At 40.9% G+C, this 13,680-nt stretch overlaps 1 protein-coding gene across 6 annotated transcripts in view; it reads left to right on the top strand.

Moving 5' to 3' along the window:
* The window catches only part of STOX2 (storkhead box 2), a 223,898-nt gene that overhangs the window by 129,810 nt on the left and 80,408 nt on the right, over window positions 1-13,680 (top strand). The window contains exon 2 of one of the 6 annotated variants that reach the window (XM_006130167.5): window positions 12,230-12,393. The exons of the other annotated variants lie outside the window; for them this stretch is intronic. The gene's annotated coding sequence lies outside the window, so the exon portion shown is untranslated. The remainder of the gene's footprint in view (window positions 1-12,229; window positions 12,394-13,680) is intronic. 6 annotated transcript variants of the gene reach the window in all.

Below are 13,680 nucleotides of genomic sequence, written 5' to 3'. Positions count from 1 at the left end.
TAATCAACATTTAACATCCCTAATGCTTAGTGATTTATTTGTTTTGTTTTTTTATCAAGAATTTTGGTGTTTACTGGATGCGTAACATAGTGATGCTAGTGAAAATAGGGTAGGAACTAAAATAGGAAAAGAACAAGTTAAAATTACTTAGAAAAGTTAAATGTCTTGAAGTCACCAGGGTGTTGTGAAATGCATCCTAGAATACTCAAGGAGTTGATTAAGAAAGTATCTGAACCATTAACTATTATCTTTGAAAACTCATGGAAGATGGGAGAGATTTCAGAAGACTGGAAAAAGGCAAATACAGTACCCATTTATAAAAAGGGAAATAGGGACAACCCAGGAAACAGACTAGTTAGCTTAACTTCTGTGCCAGGAAAGATAACGGAGCAAATAATTAAGGAATCCATCTGCAAACATAAGATGATAATAAGGTGATAAGTAACAGTCGGTGTGGATTTGTGAAGAACAAATTATGTCAAACCAATCTAATAGCTTTCTTTGATAGGCTACCAAGAAAGGGGAAAGCGGTAGAAGTGGTATACCTAGATTTTAGTAAAGCATTGGATATATTCTTGCACTACCTTCTTATCAATAAACTAGGGAAATACACCATAGACGATACTATAAGGTGGCTGCATAACTGGTTGGATAACTGTTCTCAGAGAGTAGTTATCAATGGTTCTATTCAACATCTTCATCAATGATTTAGATGAAAAAATAGAGTACACTTATAAAGTTTGCAGATGATACCAAGCTTTGGAGCTTAGGGTCATCATTCAAAATTATCTGGACAAACTTGAGAAAATGGTCTAAGGTAAATAGGATGAAGTTCAGTAAGGACACTTAGGAAGGAACAATCATTGCACACATACAAAATGAGAAATGACTGTCTAGGAAGGAGGAATGCAGAAAAGGATCTCGGGGTCATAGAAGACCACAAGCTAAATATGAGTCAACAGTTTGACATTGTTCCAAAAACCCCAAACATCATGAAAAGGCTTTCTTCCACTCTATTCTGCACTGTTTGGGCCTCAAAAATATTTCAAAATAATGGGTGTGTTTAAAAGACATGGGGTAGCTATTTTGGGATACCTCTACTGTCTAGACATACCCTGAAAGAATTGGGTTAGTTTAGTTTAGAAGAGAGAAAACAGAGGGAGCATGATAGCAGCTTTCAAGTAAATACTTAAAAGGGTGATACAAGGATGAGGGAGAAAAATTATTCTCCTTAACATTTGATGATAGGACAAGAAGCAATGGGCTTAAATTGCAGCAAGGGAGGTTTAGATTGGACATTAGCAAAAACTTCCTAACTGTGAGGGTGGCTAAATGCTGGAATAAATTGCTTAGGGAATTTGTGGAATCTCCATCCTTGGAGATATTTAAGAGCAGGTTGGATAGACATCTGTCAGGGATGATCTAGATGGTGCTTGGTCCTGCCATGAAGGCAGGGGACTGGACTTGATGACCTCTTTATGTCTCTTCCAGTTCTAGTGTTCTATGACTCTGTATACACACAATTATAATTTTATCCTTTTTTAAGGTCAAAAGTGCAGACTGCCCTTCTTTAACTCACACCTTTATGTTGGCTGTGTAGTTTTTATGTCATGCTCATCACCATAGTATCTGAGCATCTGTGTCAAATACTGTTGTGAAAAAGAAATTTGTATGTATTGACATTAATATGTTCTGTTGGTGTATGGATTGTGCACATGCACAGGTGTTTAATTCAGATATTGTTGCTGTCAATAATTAGTGTTGTAGCAATATTTTTCTATCCGAAGAAAAACATGAATGTTCATAAAAATAGTGGAAGTAGTGTGACATATGCAGGATAGAAAGGAAAGTACAAAATTACAGCTAATTAAGGTGCTTTATATAAAAATAAGCTTAACTTGGAAACACAAGTATTCAAACCCAAAATCCTGAAAATCAGTTGCTGTTTCTTTAGCCTGTAGAAATGCTATTAACCACCATGATAAAGTTTAGATTAATCACAAGAGACTGACTTCTATGTTCCTGTTTCTGGTCAGTCTACTTTTAAAATTCTTCATAGTGTGTACTTAATTAAATACACAGAATAACTCCAACATAGATGTATTCTGATCCTATAGCCTGCGTCATTCTGATCTCATTGGAAATTTTTTAATATATTTGTTGCTCTGGTTCTCATTAAGAACATATCAAATACCCATAACGTTACATACATATGTTTTACTGATTTTTTTTTTTTTTTTTTTTTTGTGTGTAATCTTAGATAGTGAAGTGAGCCATAAATTCAGCAGCTGGTCTTTAGAAGTGGCAAACATGGGTGAATATTTTTAATGTTTTCTTTCCATATATTGGCTTTTCTGTAATGGCTGTATGATTGGAGGTTAAAGATGAAAAAAGACTTATTAGATCACTGGATCTGATTCTCCTTGGACTCTCATACCAATTTAATGTCATTGATTACAATGAAGTAACTCCTAGTTTACAACAGTTGATAGGAAAATCCACTGAGTCTATAGCCTTGCAAATAAAAGATATTTTCCCCAGACAAAGTACTAAAGAACAAATTCACAGTTCACTTGATCATGGCCAAAAGGCCAGGAAAGATCAAGATGAACTGCAAACATTGAAATCAGCAGCCTTTTAATATGTGTAGGAACATCCCTAATTTTTAATTCAATTTTTAAAAGCCAGATTCTGCTATCATTACTCACATTGAGTAGTATTGTATTCCTGCAGTAGTAGTACTAAAATGAATGGTACTGCTCTCAGGTTAGGAATCTGGCCTTAATTAAGAAGATGGTATCATAAAGTGACAATCCTTCCTTCTTATGAATTACCTACTTCCTGTCATTGACCTTTGTACATAAAATTTCCTATCCATTTCAATGGGTTTTTTTGTTTTGTTTTTTGGTGCTGGTTGAATCAGAAATGAATGTATGAGTATTGTATATGTATGAGAATGTATGAATATATTGGATTGGGCCAAAAGAAACCTGATGAGGTTCAACAAGGACAAGTGTAGAATCCTGCACTTGTGACGGAAGAACCCTAAGCATTGTTACTGGCTAAGTAGCAGTTCTGCAGAAAAGGACCGGGGGATTATAGTGGATGAGAAGCTGGATATGAGTCAACAGTGTGCCCTTGTAGCCAAGAAGGCTAATGGCGTATTAGGGTGCATTAGGAGGAACTTTACCAGCAGATCTAGAGAAGTGATCATTCCCCTTTATTCGGTTTTGGTAAGGCCACATCTGGAGTATTGTGTCCAGTTCTGGGCCCCCCACTATAGAAAGGATGTGGACGCATTGGAGAGGGTCCAGCGGAGGGCAACCAAAACAATAAGAGGGCTGGAGCACATGACCTATGAGGAGAGACTGAGGGATTTGGGTTTGTTTAGTCTTCAGGAGAGAAGAGTGAGGGGGGGATTTGATAGCAACCTTCAACTTCCTGAAGGGAGGTTCCAAAGAGGATGGGGAAAGGCTGTTCACAGTAGTGACAGATGGCAGAACAAGGAGCAATGGTCTCAAGTTACAGTGGGGGGAGGTCTAGATATAATATTAGGAAAAACTATTTCACTAGGGGGTGGTGAAGTACTGGAATGGGTTACCTAGGGAGGTGGTGGAATCTCCATCCCTAGAGGTGTTTAAGTCTCAGCTTGACAAAGCCTTGGCTGGGTTGATTTAGTTGGTATTGGTCCTGCTTTGTGCAGGGGGCTGGACTTGATGACCTCCTGAGGTCTCTTCCAGCTCTATGAGTCTATGATTCTGTGAGTAAAAGGAAAGTAACTATATAGTTTTGGAGGCAATCAAGGACTAAATTCAGTGTTCAGGGGGAATTTGTTCTGAGCAGGATTTGTTCTCTAATAATTATTCCCATGAAGTTAGGAAAAAGTCACAAATAGGTTTTTTTAATACTTTAAGATATTCAACTTTATTAAACAATTAGATTGTAATAAAACTACTGTACTTGTGAGATCGCCATGGAGAAGTGCAACTGCTTAGTTAATACTTCAGTTGTTAAGATAATTTGTTTCATTCATCACCAGTGATAATCCTAAGTGGGTAAATATTCAAGGAATGTACCAGAAAGGAAGCAAATGTCTAAATGTTGGAACTTTCAGGAAAAATTACACAACTCCAAAATGGAGTTTTTAAACTTCAGTGTAAGCAATGTTTACATTAAATTATTTCATTAAGATATTATTGTGAACAATTATACCTGTCTTATCACAAGAGTGTATCTTCAGCTAAAGCTAAAAAACTTATAATTTAAATTGCTTTGCATTTTTTGAACTGTTGGTGTGAAATATATTAAGCAAGTGGCTTTTCTGTGCAAGAAGTTCTGAAGTGTCAGCTCCTAGAATTACAGGGATTTTTTTGTTGTTTTCTTATTACTTTTACTTTTGAAGACACAACACACACAAAATAACTAATCAAAAGAACTGAAAAGGCAAAAGCCTGATGGATTTCTTTTCCAAAATGTTGAAATTTGTAGTTTGTTTATATCTTTCTCTCCAACATCTGTACATCCACATACTAAATGTATGTGTTTGGGGGGCGGGGAGCGGGAGAGATTTATACCATACATTACCATCATACATTTTATTAGAGCAAATTCTTCCCCCTCTTCCTGAGCTACAGAAACAACAGAAATCATTGTGCAGTTGTTGGATGGGGGAATGTGGCTGGATGCTGGCACTGCCTGCAGAGGGAAAATATGCCCTAGATCTTCAATGATGTCTTCTGACCTGTGGTGGCAATATGATTGGGACTGGGGTTCTGCTTCATCAGAATTTCTTAAATGTCATATATGGTGGTAGGGTAGTTAATTTGAGAGTCCTCGCGTGCTTACTGTGCTCTGTGATGTAGAAGCTGCCTGAAAGCAGCATAAGTAGTACAGGCAGTCCCCAGGTTACGTACAAGATAGGGACTGTAGGTTTGTTCTTAAGTTGAATCTGTATGTAAGTCGGAACCGGCGTCCAGATTCAGCCGCTGCTGAAACTGACCAGCGGCTGACTACAGGAAGCCCAAGGCAGAGTTGCTCTGCCCTGGGCTTCCTGGAATCAGCCTCTGATCAGTTTCAGCAGTGGCTGAATCTGGACGCCAGTTCTGACTTACATACAGATTCAACTTAAGAACTCCAGGCGTCCCCAAGTCAGCTGCTGCTGAAACTGATCAGCGGCTGATTCCAGGAAGCCCGGGGCAGAGCAGCTGGGGTGCTGCCGGGTTGGTCCAGTAGTGCCCAGAGCGGCGCTGCGGGACCAACCGGCAGCGCCCCAGCTGCTCTACCACAGGCGTCCGGAGAAAAGCCTGGTCTGCTGGGGGGGGGTACTAGCTGTGCCCCTCCCCCCCCAGCAGACCAGGGAGATGCGGGCGGCAGACCAAGACGCACCGCGGTCCCGCCGCCCGGGTCCTCCGCGGCTTTGCTCCCCGTCTCCCTGGTCTGCTGGAGACCAGCAGACCAGGGAGACGGGGAGCAAAGCCTCTGAGGTCACTGGCTGCGGGACAGCCGCGGCGCGTCTGGGCTGTCCACTGCCCGCGTGCTCCGCGGCTTTGCTCCCCGTCTCCCTAGTCTGCTGGAGACCAGCCGACCAGGGAGCACGTGGGCAGCGGACAGCCCAGACGCGCCGCGGCTGTCCCGCTGCCGGTGTCCTCAGAGGCTTTGCTCCCTGTCTCCCTGGTCTGCTGGTCTCCAGCAGACCAGGGAGACGGGCAGCAAACCCCATTCGTAACTGTGGATCTGACGCAAGTCGGATCCGTGTAACTCGGGGACTGCCTGTATCTATGCAGTGAGGCCCAGCATACTTGTCTGTAGATAATGAGCACCGTTATTTGGACCTAGCTATGCCCATGTGGTGTCTTCATATAGTTTTTGTTGTATAAAGACCGAAAGGCACACAGTAAATGGTTATTTTTTCATATAGACTCTGTTTGTAGATGTACAGCATCCTTGTGGGATCGCAGGAATTGTAGACATTGAATAGTAATATTATGAAAATATTTAATAGATGTTTAGTGTCTCTTAATACTGTTTTTAATGGCCATGTTTTCCAACGTTTGGTTTCTTTTACGTTTAAACTCAACACCGTTTCTTAGGTTTCATATACCAGCCTACCAAAGTGCTTTCTCTCTTTTTTCTCCCCACCCTCTTTCCCCAGTCTGAGAATTGAATCTTCCCCCTCCCCATACACAGGAAGGTAAGTAGCAGGATATATAGCAGAGGTTCTAACTTCTACTTGATATTGGAATTAAAGAATGCAAGGAGCAAGTAGTTCTGCAGGGTGGTAGAAGGCAAGGATCTGAGAACTTTTTCCAGTGTGCAGTCATGGAGCTGATGGAGTTTAAAGAAAATCTGAACCACATTTTTTTTTAAACAGGGAAAAAAGGAACGTCACAGTTAGAGCTGAAACTTTTTCTTGTAACTAATCTTCCATGTCAAGATATGCGTTTGCTGGGTATTTTGTTTGTTCCTCTGGATTTCTTATTTATATGGTGTGTCATTTATGCTGCAAAATGTAGATTCAGCTGTGAGAAATAGAGTTCACAGTTTCGGTTTAAGTCTGAGTATCCTGGCTTTTTTTTAGGAAGAGTGTCCAGACTTCTAATATTTGAACTAAAATATAAAGGCATACAGTGAACAAAATCACTGTCTATTGCAGCAAAAAACTATTCAGACCAAGATTTTAAAATATAGGACCTTAAGTCAGGCTCTTAAATCTGTATTTAGTGTTCTAAATACAATGGGAGCACCTGGATTCTCAGCACTTTTGAAAATCAGGTCACTTATTCCTGTTCTAAATGTGCAAAAGGGGTCAACTGTCCATAGATTTTAGACAGAGTATAAGCATGTAGTTACTCATAACTCCGATCTTGCTGATTTTCAGAAACAGCTAATGAGTTCTGTCAACTAAGTAAAATCCAAGTCTGCTGCAGCATTTTCGATACTTTTGAAAGATCATCTCCTTTCTTGAAGATAATATGTTGCTGTGTGTTGTTAAAGGCTAAACCCTCTTTTCCTTACATGTCCAGGTCCTTTGTAGCTAGTCTTTCATGTCCTCCACTTAAAGAAACATTCTCTTTAGTTATATTCATTTGGCACCTCTTAGTCCACTCTAAAAATCCATTGGAAAAGTTAATGGCCAAACAGGTTTCTTATGTTTTAGGTTTAAAAGTACTCTTCAAAAAAAATAAACTGCTGACCGCACTTAGATGCTGTTCCTACACACACTTTTGGGCATGTTTCATTTTACTCCTGTGAGTAACTCATTGAAGTTAATAGTACTACTGACATGAGTAAAATTAAGGCTGCATGTAAGTATTTGCAGGATCATGACTTAAATCACTACAGGTTAGACTAGGGATGTCAGCAACTAGTCGACAACCTGATAATGACAGATTTGATACCTTTCCTTCTACTTTCCTCCAAAGCATTCACTACCCATTGTTATGCTTCCACTCTTGGGCTGTGTCTACATTGGCACTCTTTTCCGGAAACGGGATGCTAATGAGACAAGTCGGAATTGCAAATGCCGCGGGGGATTTAAATATCCCCCGCGGCATTTGCATGAACATGGCTGCCGCTTTTTTCCGGCTCGGGGCTTTTGCCTTTCCTGATTTTAAGAGGAATAAGGGATCTTCCGGAAAAGGATTTATTTTCCGAAAGATCCCGTCTAGACTAGCGCTTTTCTCCAGCAAAGCCCTGAGCTGGAAAAAAGCGGCAGCCATGTTCATGCAAATGCCGCGGGGGATATTTAAATCCCCCGCGGCATTTGCAATTCCGACTTGTCTCATTAGCATCCCTTTTCCGGAAAAGGGTGCCAATGTAGACACAGCCTTGTTGTTTCAAACTATTTTATCATGTACTCAGCTGGTTGTCCTTGTACTGTCCTGGTGGCATGTATTTACATACTTCATGTGCTTCTATCCATGCTAGCAGTTCTAGTGCTAAGAGACACTGACTTGCAGGCAAACATTTGCTTTAGACAGGGCCTGTCTATTACTCATAGTATAACTCTTATTCACTTTGGTTCAAGCATCAGGGTCTTTTTTTCTCCTACAGGCTTCAGCCTTGCTGGGCAGCCCCTCTGCCTGTGGCCTCACCAGGCAGCTCTGCTGGGCGGCAACGGAGCTGCTGGGCTTTTTGCTCTGAGCAGCCCTGCTCCTGGGTTCCTGGTCCTGCTGCCAAGCAGCCCAGTGGTGAGGCTCCTGGCCCTCTGGGGCGGCTGTGCTGCCTCCCAATCCTGCCAGGCAGCTAAGCTGCTTGGCAGTAGCAAGTCTGCCAGCTTCCTGGTTTTGCTGCCGGGCGTCCCTGCTGCCTCCCAGTCTCACGGCGCAGTTTCTCTGCCTGGCTGCAGACCCACTGCCTCCTGCTGCCTTCCCTTCCCCTTTCCTCCCCGTAGAGTCAGCACCAGGCGGCAGCCCTACTGATGTGCTGCTGGTTTCAATGCCACAGGGCAGCCCTGCTACTGGGGTCTAGCTCCACTGCAGAGCTCCCAGCCACTAACCCTCCACCAGGACTCTCTGGTCCTGGGACATCCATGGTCCTGCCGATTGTTGCCAATCCAGAGTGTGCTGGTTAAGAGAGATTCAGCCTGTACTTGATAGACTGTGTGAAAAGTTTAGGCTGGAGATCTAGGTTGAAAAGTTGCACATATTTACCATCTGAATGCCCAGACTGGGATGTCAGGCTCTGTCTTCACAGACCTCAGTTAGCTTGCATAAGCTATCGTGCTTTTGTTCACAGGCTTACTAAAAATTAAATATTGGAGAGTCAAAATCTGAGCATAGATCTGTCCTCTAGTTTGGGGACATATTGTGACTTGTGAAGTTTTTTTAATAGAAGTTGCTTACACACACATGCTACTTTTTATTTTATTTCTGCATTAATTTTGATGCATACTAAGGAAACTACATGTGGTCATGAGTAAGGGCTCAGCAGAACCCCTTATTGGTGTGAACTGCCAAATTACTTCATAGAGCCTACTTATCATCCTTCAGACACTTGCTGACTATGGCCAGATTTGAATAGGTTATGTAGAAATATATTTCATTAGCAGCTCTCTCAACTGTTCAGTATTTTAGTAATGACTCTTATTATGATATTGTTTATTCCTTTTATATTATTATGTCTATTTGTATGGGATTCTGTGTCCAATTCATAACATATGCAAAGAAAAATATCTTGATCAAGAGTAATGGAAACAGAAGGAAATTTTGTTTGTTGAGAAACAGCTCTCAAATTCTGTTTTTTCCTTTGGAGGTGAAATAGTACTAAATTTAACGATACATCCATAATTGTTAGTAAATTGTACTAAATTTTTCCATATAGCTCAGCTATTGCCAGACATTACATATGTCTGAGAGAATGTGTCTCATTATTTTATTTCTACAGAATATTTAATTTAGTTTACTGTGGGATGCTTGATGATTGCATTCATATATGGAGTTATCTGGATAATATAATCTTCTAAATTAGAATTACAGGATGGATCGTTTTTATTCAGATCTGTCACAAACAGTGTGAAGTAAGAAAACAATATAGTGATAGCAGATGTTCAGTGAATTACATACTCTATCAACTTAACAAAGTACATTAGTGCCTCAGAAGTATGAATACCAGTGCTATGAACTGACTAGTCAGCCACTCACTAGGGATGTTAAATTGCATTTACTCAACTAATCGACTAGTCAATGGAATTTCCATCAATTAGTCAATAAGCAGGGGAAACTGCGGAGCTGCGGTGGGGTTAGCTCCCAGCCCCAGGAGCCAATAGGCTCTCAATACATTTAAAAAGCAGAAGCGTAGTAGGGGACGGGGGGGGCGGGGGACGGGAGGGACCAGGCATGAGCCAGGACTGCTGATTCCTAGCTCACACCCGATCTCTCCCGCTGCACTTCAGCCTTTTAAATGAATTAAGAGCCTGCCAGCTCTTAATACATTTTAAAAAACAGATACACAGCACCTGGGACTGGGCGTGAGCCGGGAACCAGCTGATTCACCTGTGCCTCCCCTGCCCCTCAGAGACAGTGCTGGAGGAACTGGGTTTTAAGCCAGTTCCTCCAGCACTGGTACTGTTCCCCCCCCCCCCCCCCCCCCTTGCTGATACAGGCAGCTGGTGGAGACTAGTCGAATCACTACTCAACTATCTGATAAGCTTATGCTTATCAGATAGTCGACTACTTGCTTACATCCCTACCACACACCTCCTTTTGAACTGGTAGTATGCTATGATGCAGCAGTAGAGAGAGACACACACACACACACACACAGAAAACCAGTGCAAACACAGTACAGTGCTGTGTTAGATATGTCCTTTGGAAATGGCAGTATACAATCAGGCAGCAGCAGAGTGAGAGATACATACACAAAACCAACGTAAATACACTACAGTGCTGCTTTAAAAAAAGGAAAGCTTTTAAACAAAGTTTTGTCAAGGTAAAGAATCAGGTTCTTTTGCTTGTTTCATTTAAATTAAAATGATTAAAGGCAGCATTTTTCAGTCATTAACTTTTGAAAGAACAAACAGAACATTTTGTTCAGCGTTTCAAACATTTCATTCCAAGGTGTTTGTAACTCCTGAGGTTTTGCTGTAATACATCAGTGGAGGAGCCAGTTTATATTGTATTGAAGCAAAGCTATGACTAAGTGTGGGTAGCCAAATGTGTCACAGAATATCAAGTTGCTCATAGAACATGTTTGTGTAGTTGATTTCAAAAGAAGTTTCATTTCCATCAGAATTACTTTTATTGTTTTATTTACAATGAAAAAGTGTACTCAGTGCTGCAAGGCCTTTGATACCTGTGCAGACTTTCAGTAATGAAAGATGTTGTCTTGCTTTTCCACTCAGTTTGTTGCACGTCAGTTTCACAGGTAGGGCAAAGAACTTCCCAGATAGGTGTACGGTTGCCTCCACATTTTTCTGTTTCCAAGCTCAGTCTTGGATGAGTTGCTGTACTTGAAGAGTAATTAATCACCAGCTAAGAGATGGCACAAGGGCAGCTCACATAACAGGAGGAGCAAAATTGTCTGTTCATTTCTGGCAGAATGGGGTGTGTCTCTAGGAGGGCTGTGAGGTCTCTCTCATTCTGATATCTCAATTTTAACGTGTTACCCTACCAACCTCTCTGCACGTTTTAATGGATTGTTTTCAGATCACAAGGAAGACTGCACTTGGCCTTTTCAGGCACCTTACTGCATTCTTGCTTATTTTGCAGAGAGGTACAGGGAGGGAAACTTTTTTATTTTTACCAATCAGTCCATCGCTAATTTTGCTCTTGGTATTACCATCCCTTACACTGTCACTGATGCAAGTAGCTGTTACATACATGCAAACGGTGACTGGAAACCTATTTGGATCTTATACAGGGTCATTTCCACTCCTGGAGGAAGGACTGCATGTTAAAAAATGTGGTCTGGGATAGTGGCGGAATTAAATGTAGCACCTGAACAGCATCTTTCACATGTAACGTATCGGTGTTCTTACCTTTCCAGGGCCTGAAGACCCTAGTCAATTTTAGTAAATGTGATTCTTAATTTATTTATTATAGGGGCATGTAATATTGCAGTCATAGTTCCAGACCTTGCCTGTTTCCACTCTTACAGTTTTTAAATGCCCTTCGAAGTCAGTAGTACTTCTTTTTGACAATTCATGTGTCCAGACGGTCATAACTTAAAAACCATCTCCAGTCAAACAACTCCATTAATATAAAATATCAACATGTGACAGTTAAGACAGCTAATTCTAAAGACATTTCTAATGATCCTTTAAATACAAATGGGAGGTCCTCATCTTGGCTCTGCCCTTGACACTGAGCAAAGGGAGCAGAATGGCATCAAGACGTTCTAAAGACCCCTGATCTACCTGGTGGGAGAGGGGAGGGTGAGGATTCCTTCAATGCAGAAACCATGAGAAACAGCCATAAGCCTGCCTTCCAAGAAAGCTTCCTAATCCCTAGCACCAAAGACAGAAGGGATGTGTGGAAATGAGATTTCAACACACTGCCCTGCAGAGATACCAAGAACTGCGGCAGCCCAGAGGGCAGCCTGGGAAGGCTGCTGTAACCAAGTTGCGTTGGGAACTGCAGCGCAGCCAGAGGTTGGGAGGGTGCAAAAGTGGTTGAAAGGTGTAAAGCCCACCTTTGCCCACCTCCTCCTGGGCTGTGAGTTTTGTGTGGCCCCTTAGAGGCTCAGCACAGAATCTCACCCAGTATAAATATTAACCATTCTCCATTTGCAGGCAGGGAGAAGAAAAAGGAGCATCTCCCAAGATGCCAGATGTCACTGCTCCTATGGGAAACTCTTTAGACATTAAAGCAAAAAGGGCAAGAATGTAGATACCATGTTGGACTTGTAACCTTCATATAAAAAAGCCAAGGCAATTCGCTTCATTGCATAACTAAGGTAACTACTGTATAATGATTATACTGATTATAATGTATCTCACAGTGAAATGTATTGCTAAGCTGTCATGTTAGCATTATTGTCACATATGCCATCGCTTAGCACCATGTAGCTTTATCACACCCCAAACTGTAAATTACTTGGAGCTACAAAATTAGCATTATCTTCAGGCATTATATTGTTAGCCACTGTCAGAAATGGTACAGAACAAGATATCTGTGTGGTGTCCTTCTGTCCCTCATAGAAAACCTCAGTATTGACGGGAGCTATCTGGTTCAGCTATCTCCAGTGAATACTTATTCAACAAATGTAATTCTTTTTTTCTGCTAGTGAATTAACCACTCACAGGTTTGTGATTGCTTATTCAAAATCATTTCATTTATTTTAGCATTTTGGTTGATTAGGTGTCTTTCTTTTGAACCTTGTGGGATGGAAAGGCTGCTAGATGTGCACTGCCTTGTTAGATTTCATATGGAATTCACAGTTTTATGTGAGAGGTGCTAGGATCCTGGTTGGGCACCTTATTATGAATGTAAGTAAATATGAATGGTTTCTGAAGACACATTTTAGCCTATAATTTGCTCATTAATTTTCTCCATGACTTACTCTGAATATTCACAACTCTGTATTTTGCTTTTTGTGTTGTATTTGGCCATTTATGTGCTATAAATGTGTTGTCTTCCTAGCCAGTGACTCCCATTCCATAAAACCTTTTATGTTGGCCCCTTGAGCACTTCTGTTATGAATGCTCCTGCAAGTACATATTTGCACAAGCATTCACCACCTTTTCTCTTTCTGCAGTCATATTCATGAGCAAAGTCTAGTCATTAATTTTTTCAGAAATCTGATAAAGTGGGATGTGAATATTATAGAAGTAAATTTGCATTTTATTCAAATGAATGCCTGCAAATACTTTCACAGTATTTTTCCCAATGTTAGTACTGAATTCTTCAAAGACTGAGTCAGACACTTCATTTTCCTCTCACACTTTTTTTAGGAGGTGTTTGGCTGAGGCAGTGTCCTAGAAACTTATAAGCTAGTTTTCTAAATAACTTGGACTTGGGGTAGGTATGTAAATAAGGTTTACACGTTTTGGTTGGTAAAAACTTTCTTTGTTCCTCTTCCTTGCTTTGAATCAAAATCAGGAAAAGAAGTATATTGTGTTCCTTTAAGTTGGGTTATTTCTATCTTCTTGTTGCACCCAATAGAAGAAACCTTCTTATGTTCTTTTATATATATTGTAATTACTGTATTGGTACTATACATCATCTCCATATTTCTGTTGGA

Source organism: Pelodiscus sinensis, chromosome 4, assembly GCF_052426305.1.
Source record: "Pelodiscus sinensis isolate ZL-2025 chromosome 4, ASM5242630v1, whole genome shotgun sequence".
NCBI lineage: Eukaryota > Metazoa > Chordata > Testudines > Trionychidae > Pelodiscus > Pelodiscus sinensis.
This window is presented reverse-complemented; position numbering and strand designations above follow the sequence as displayed.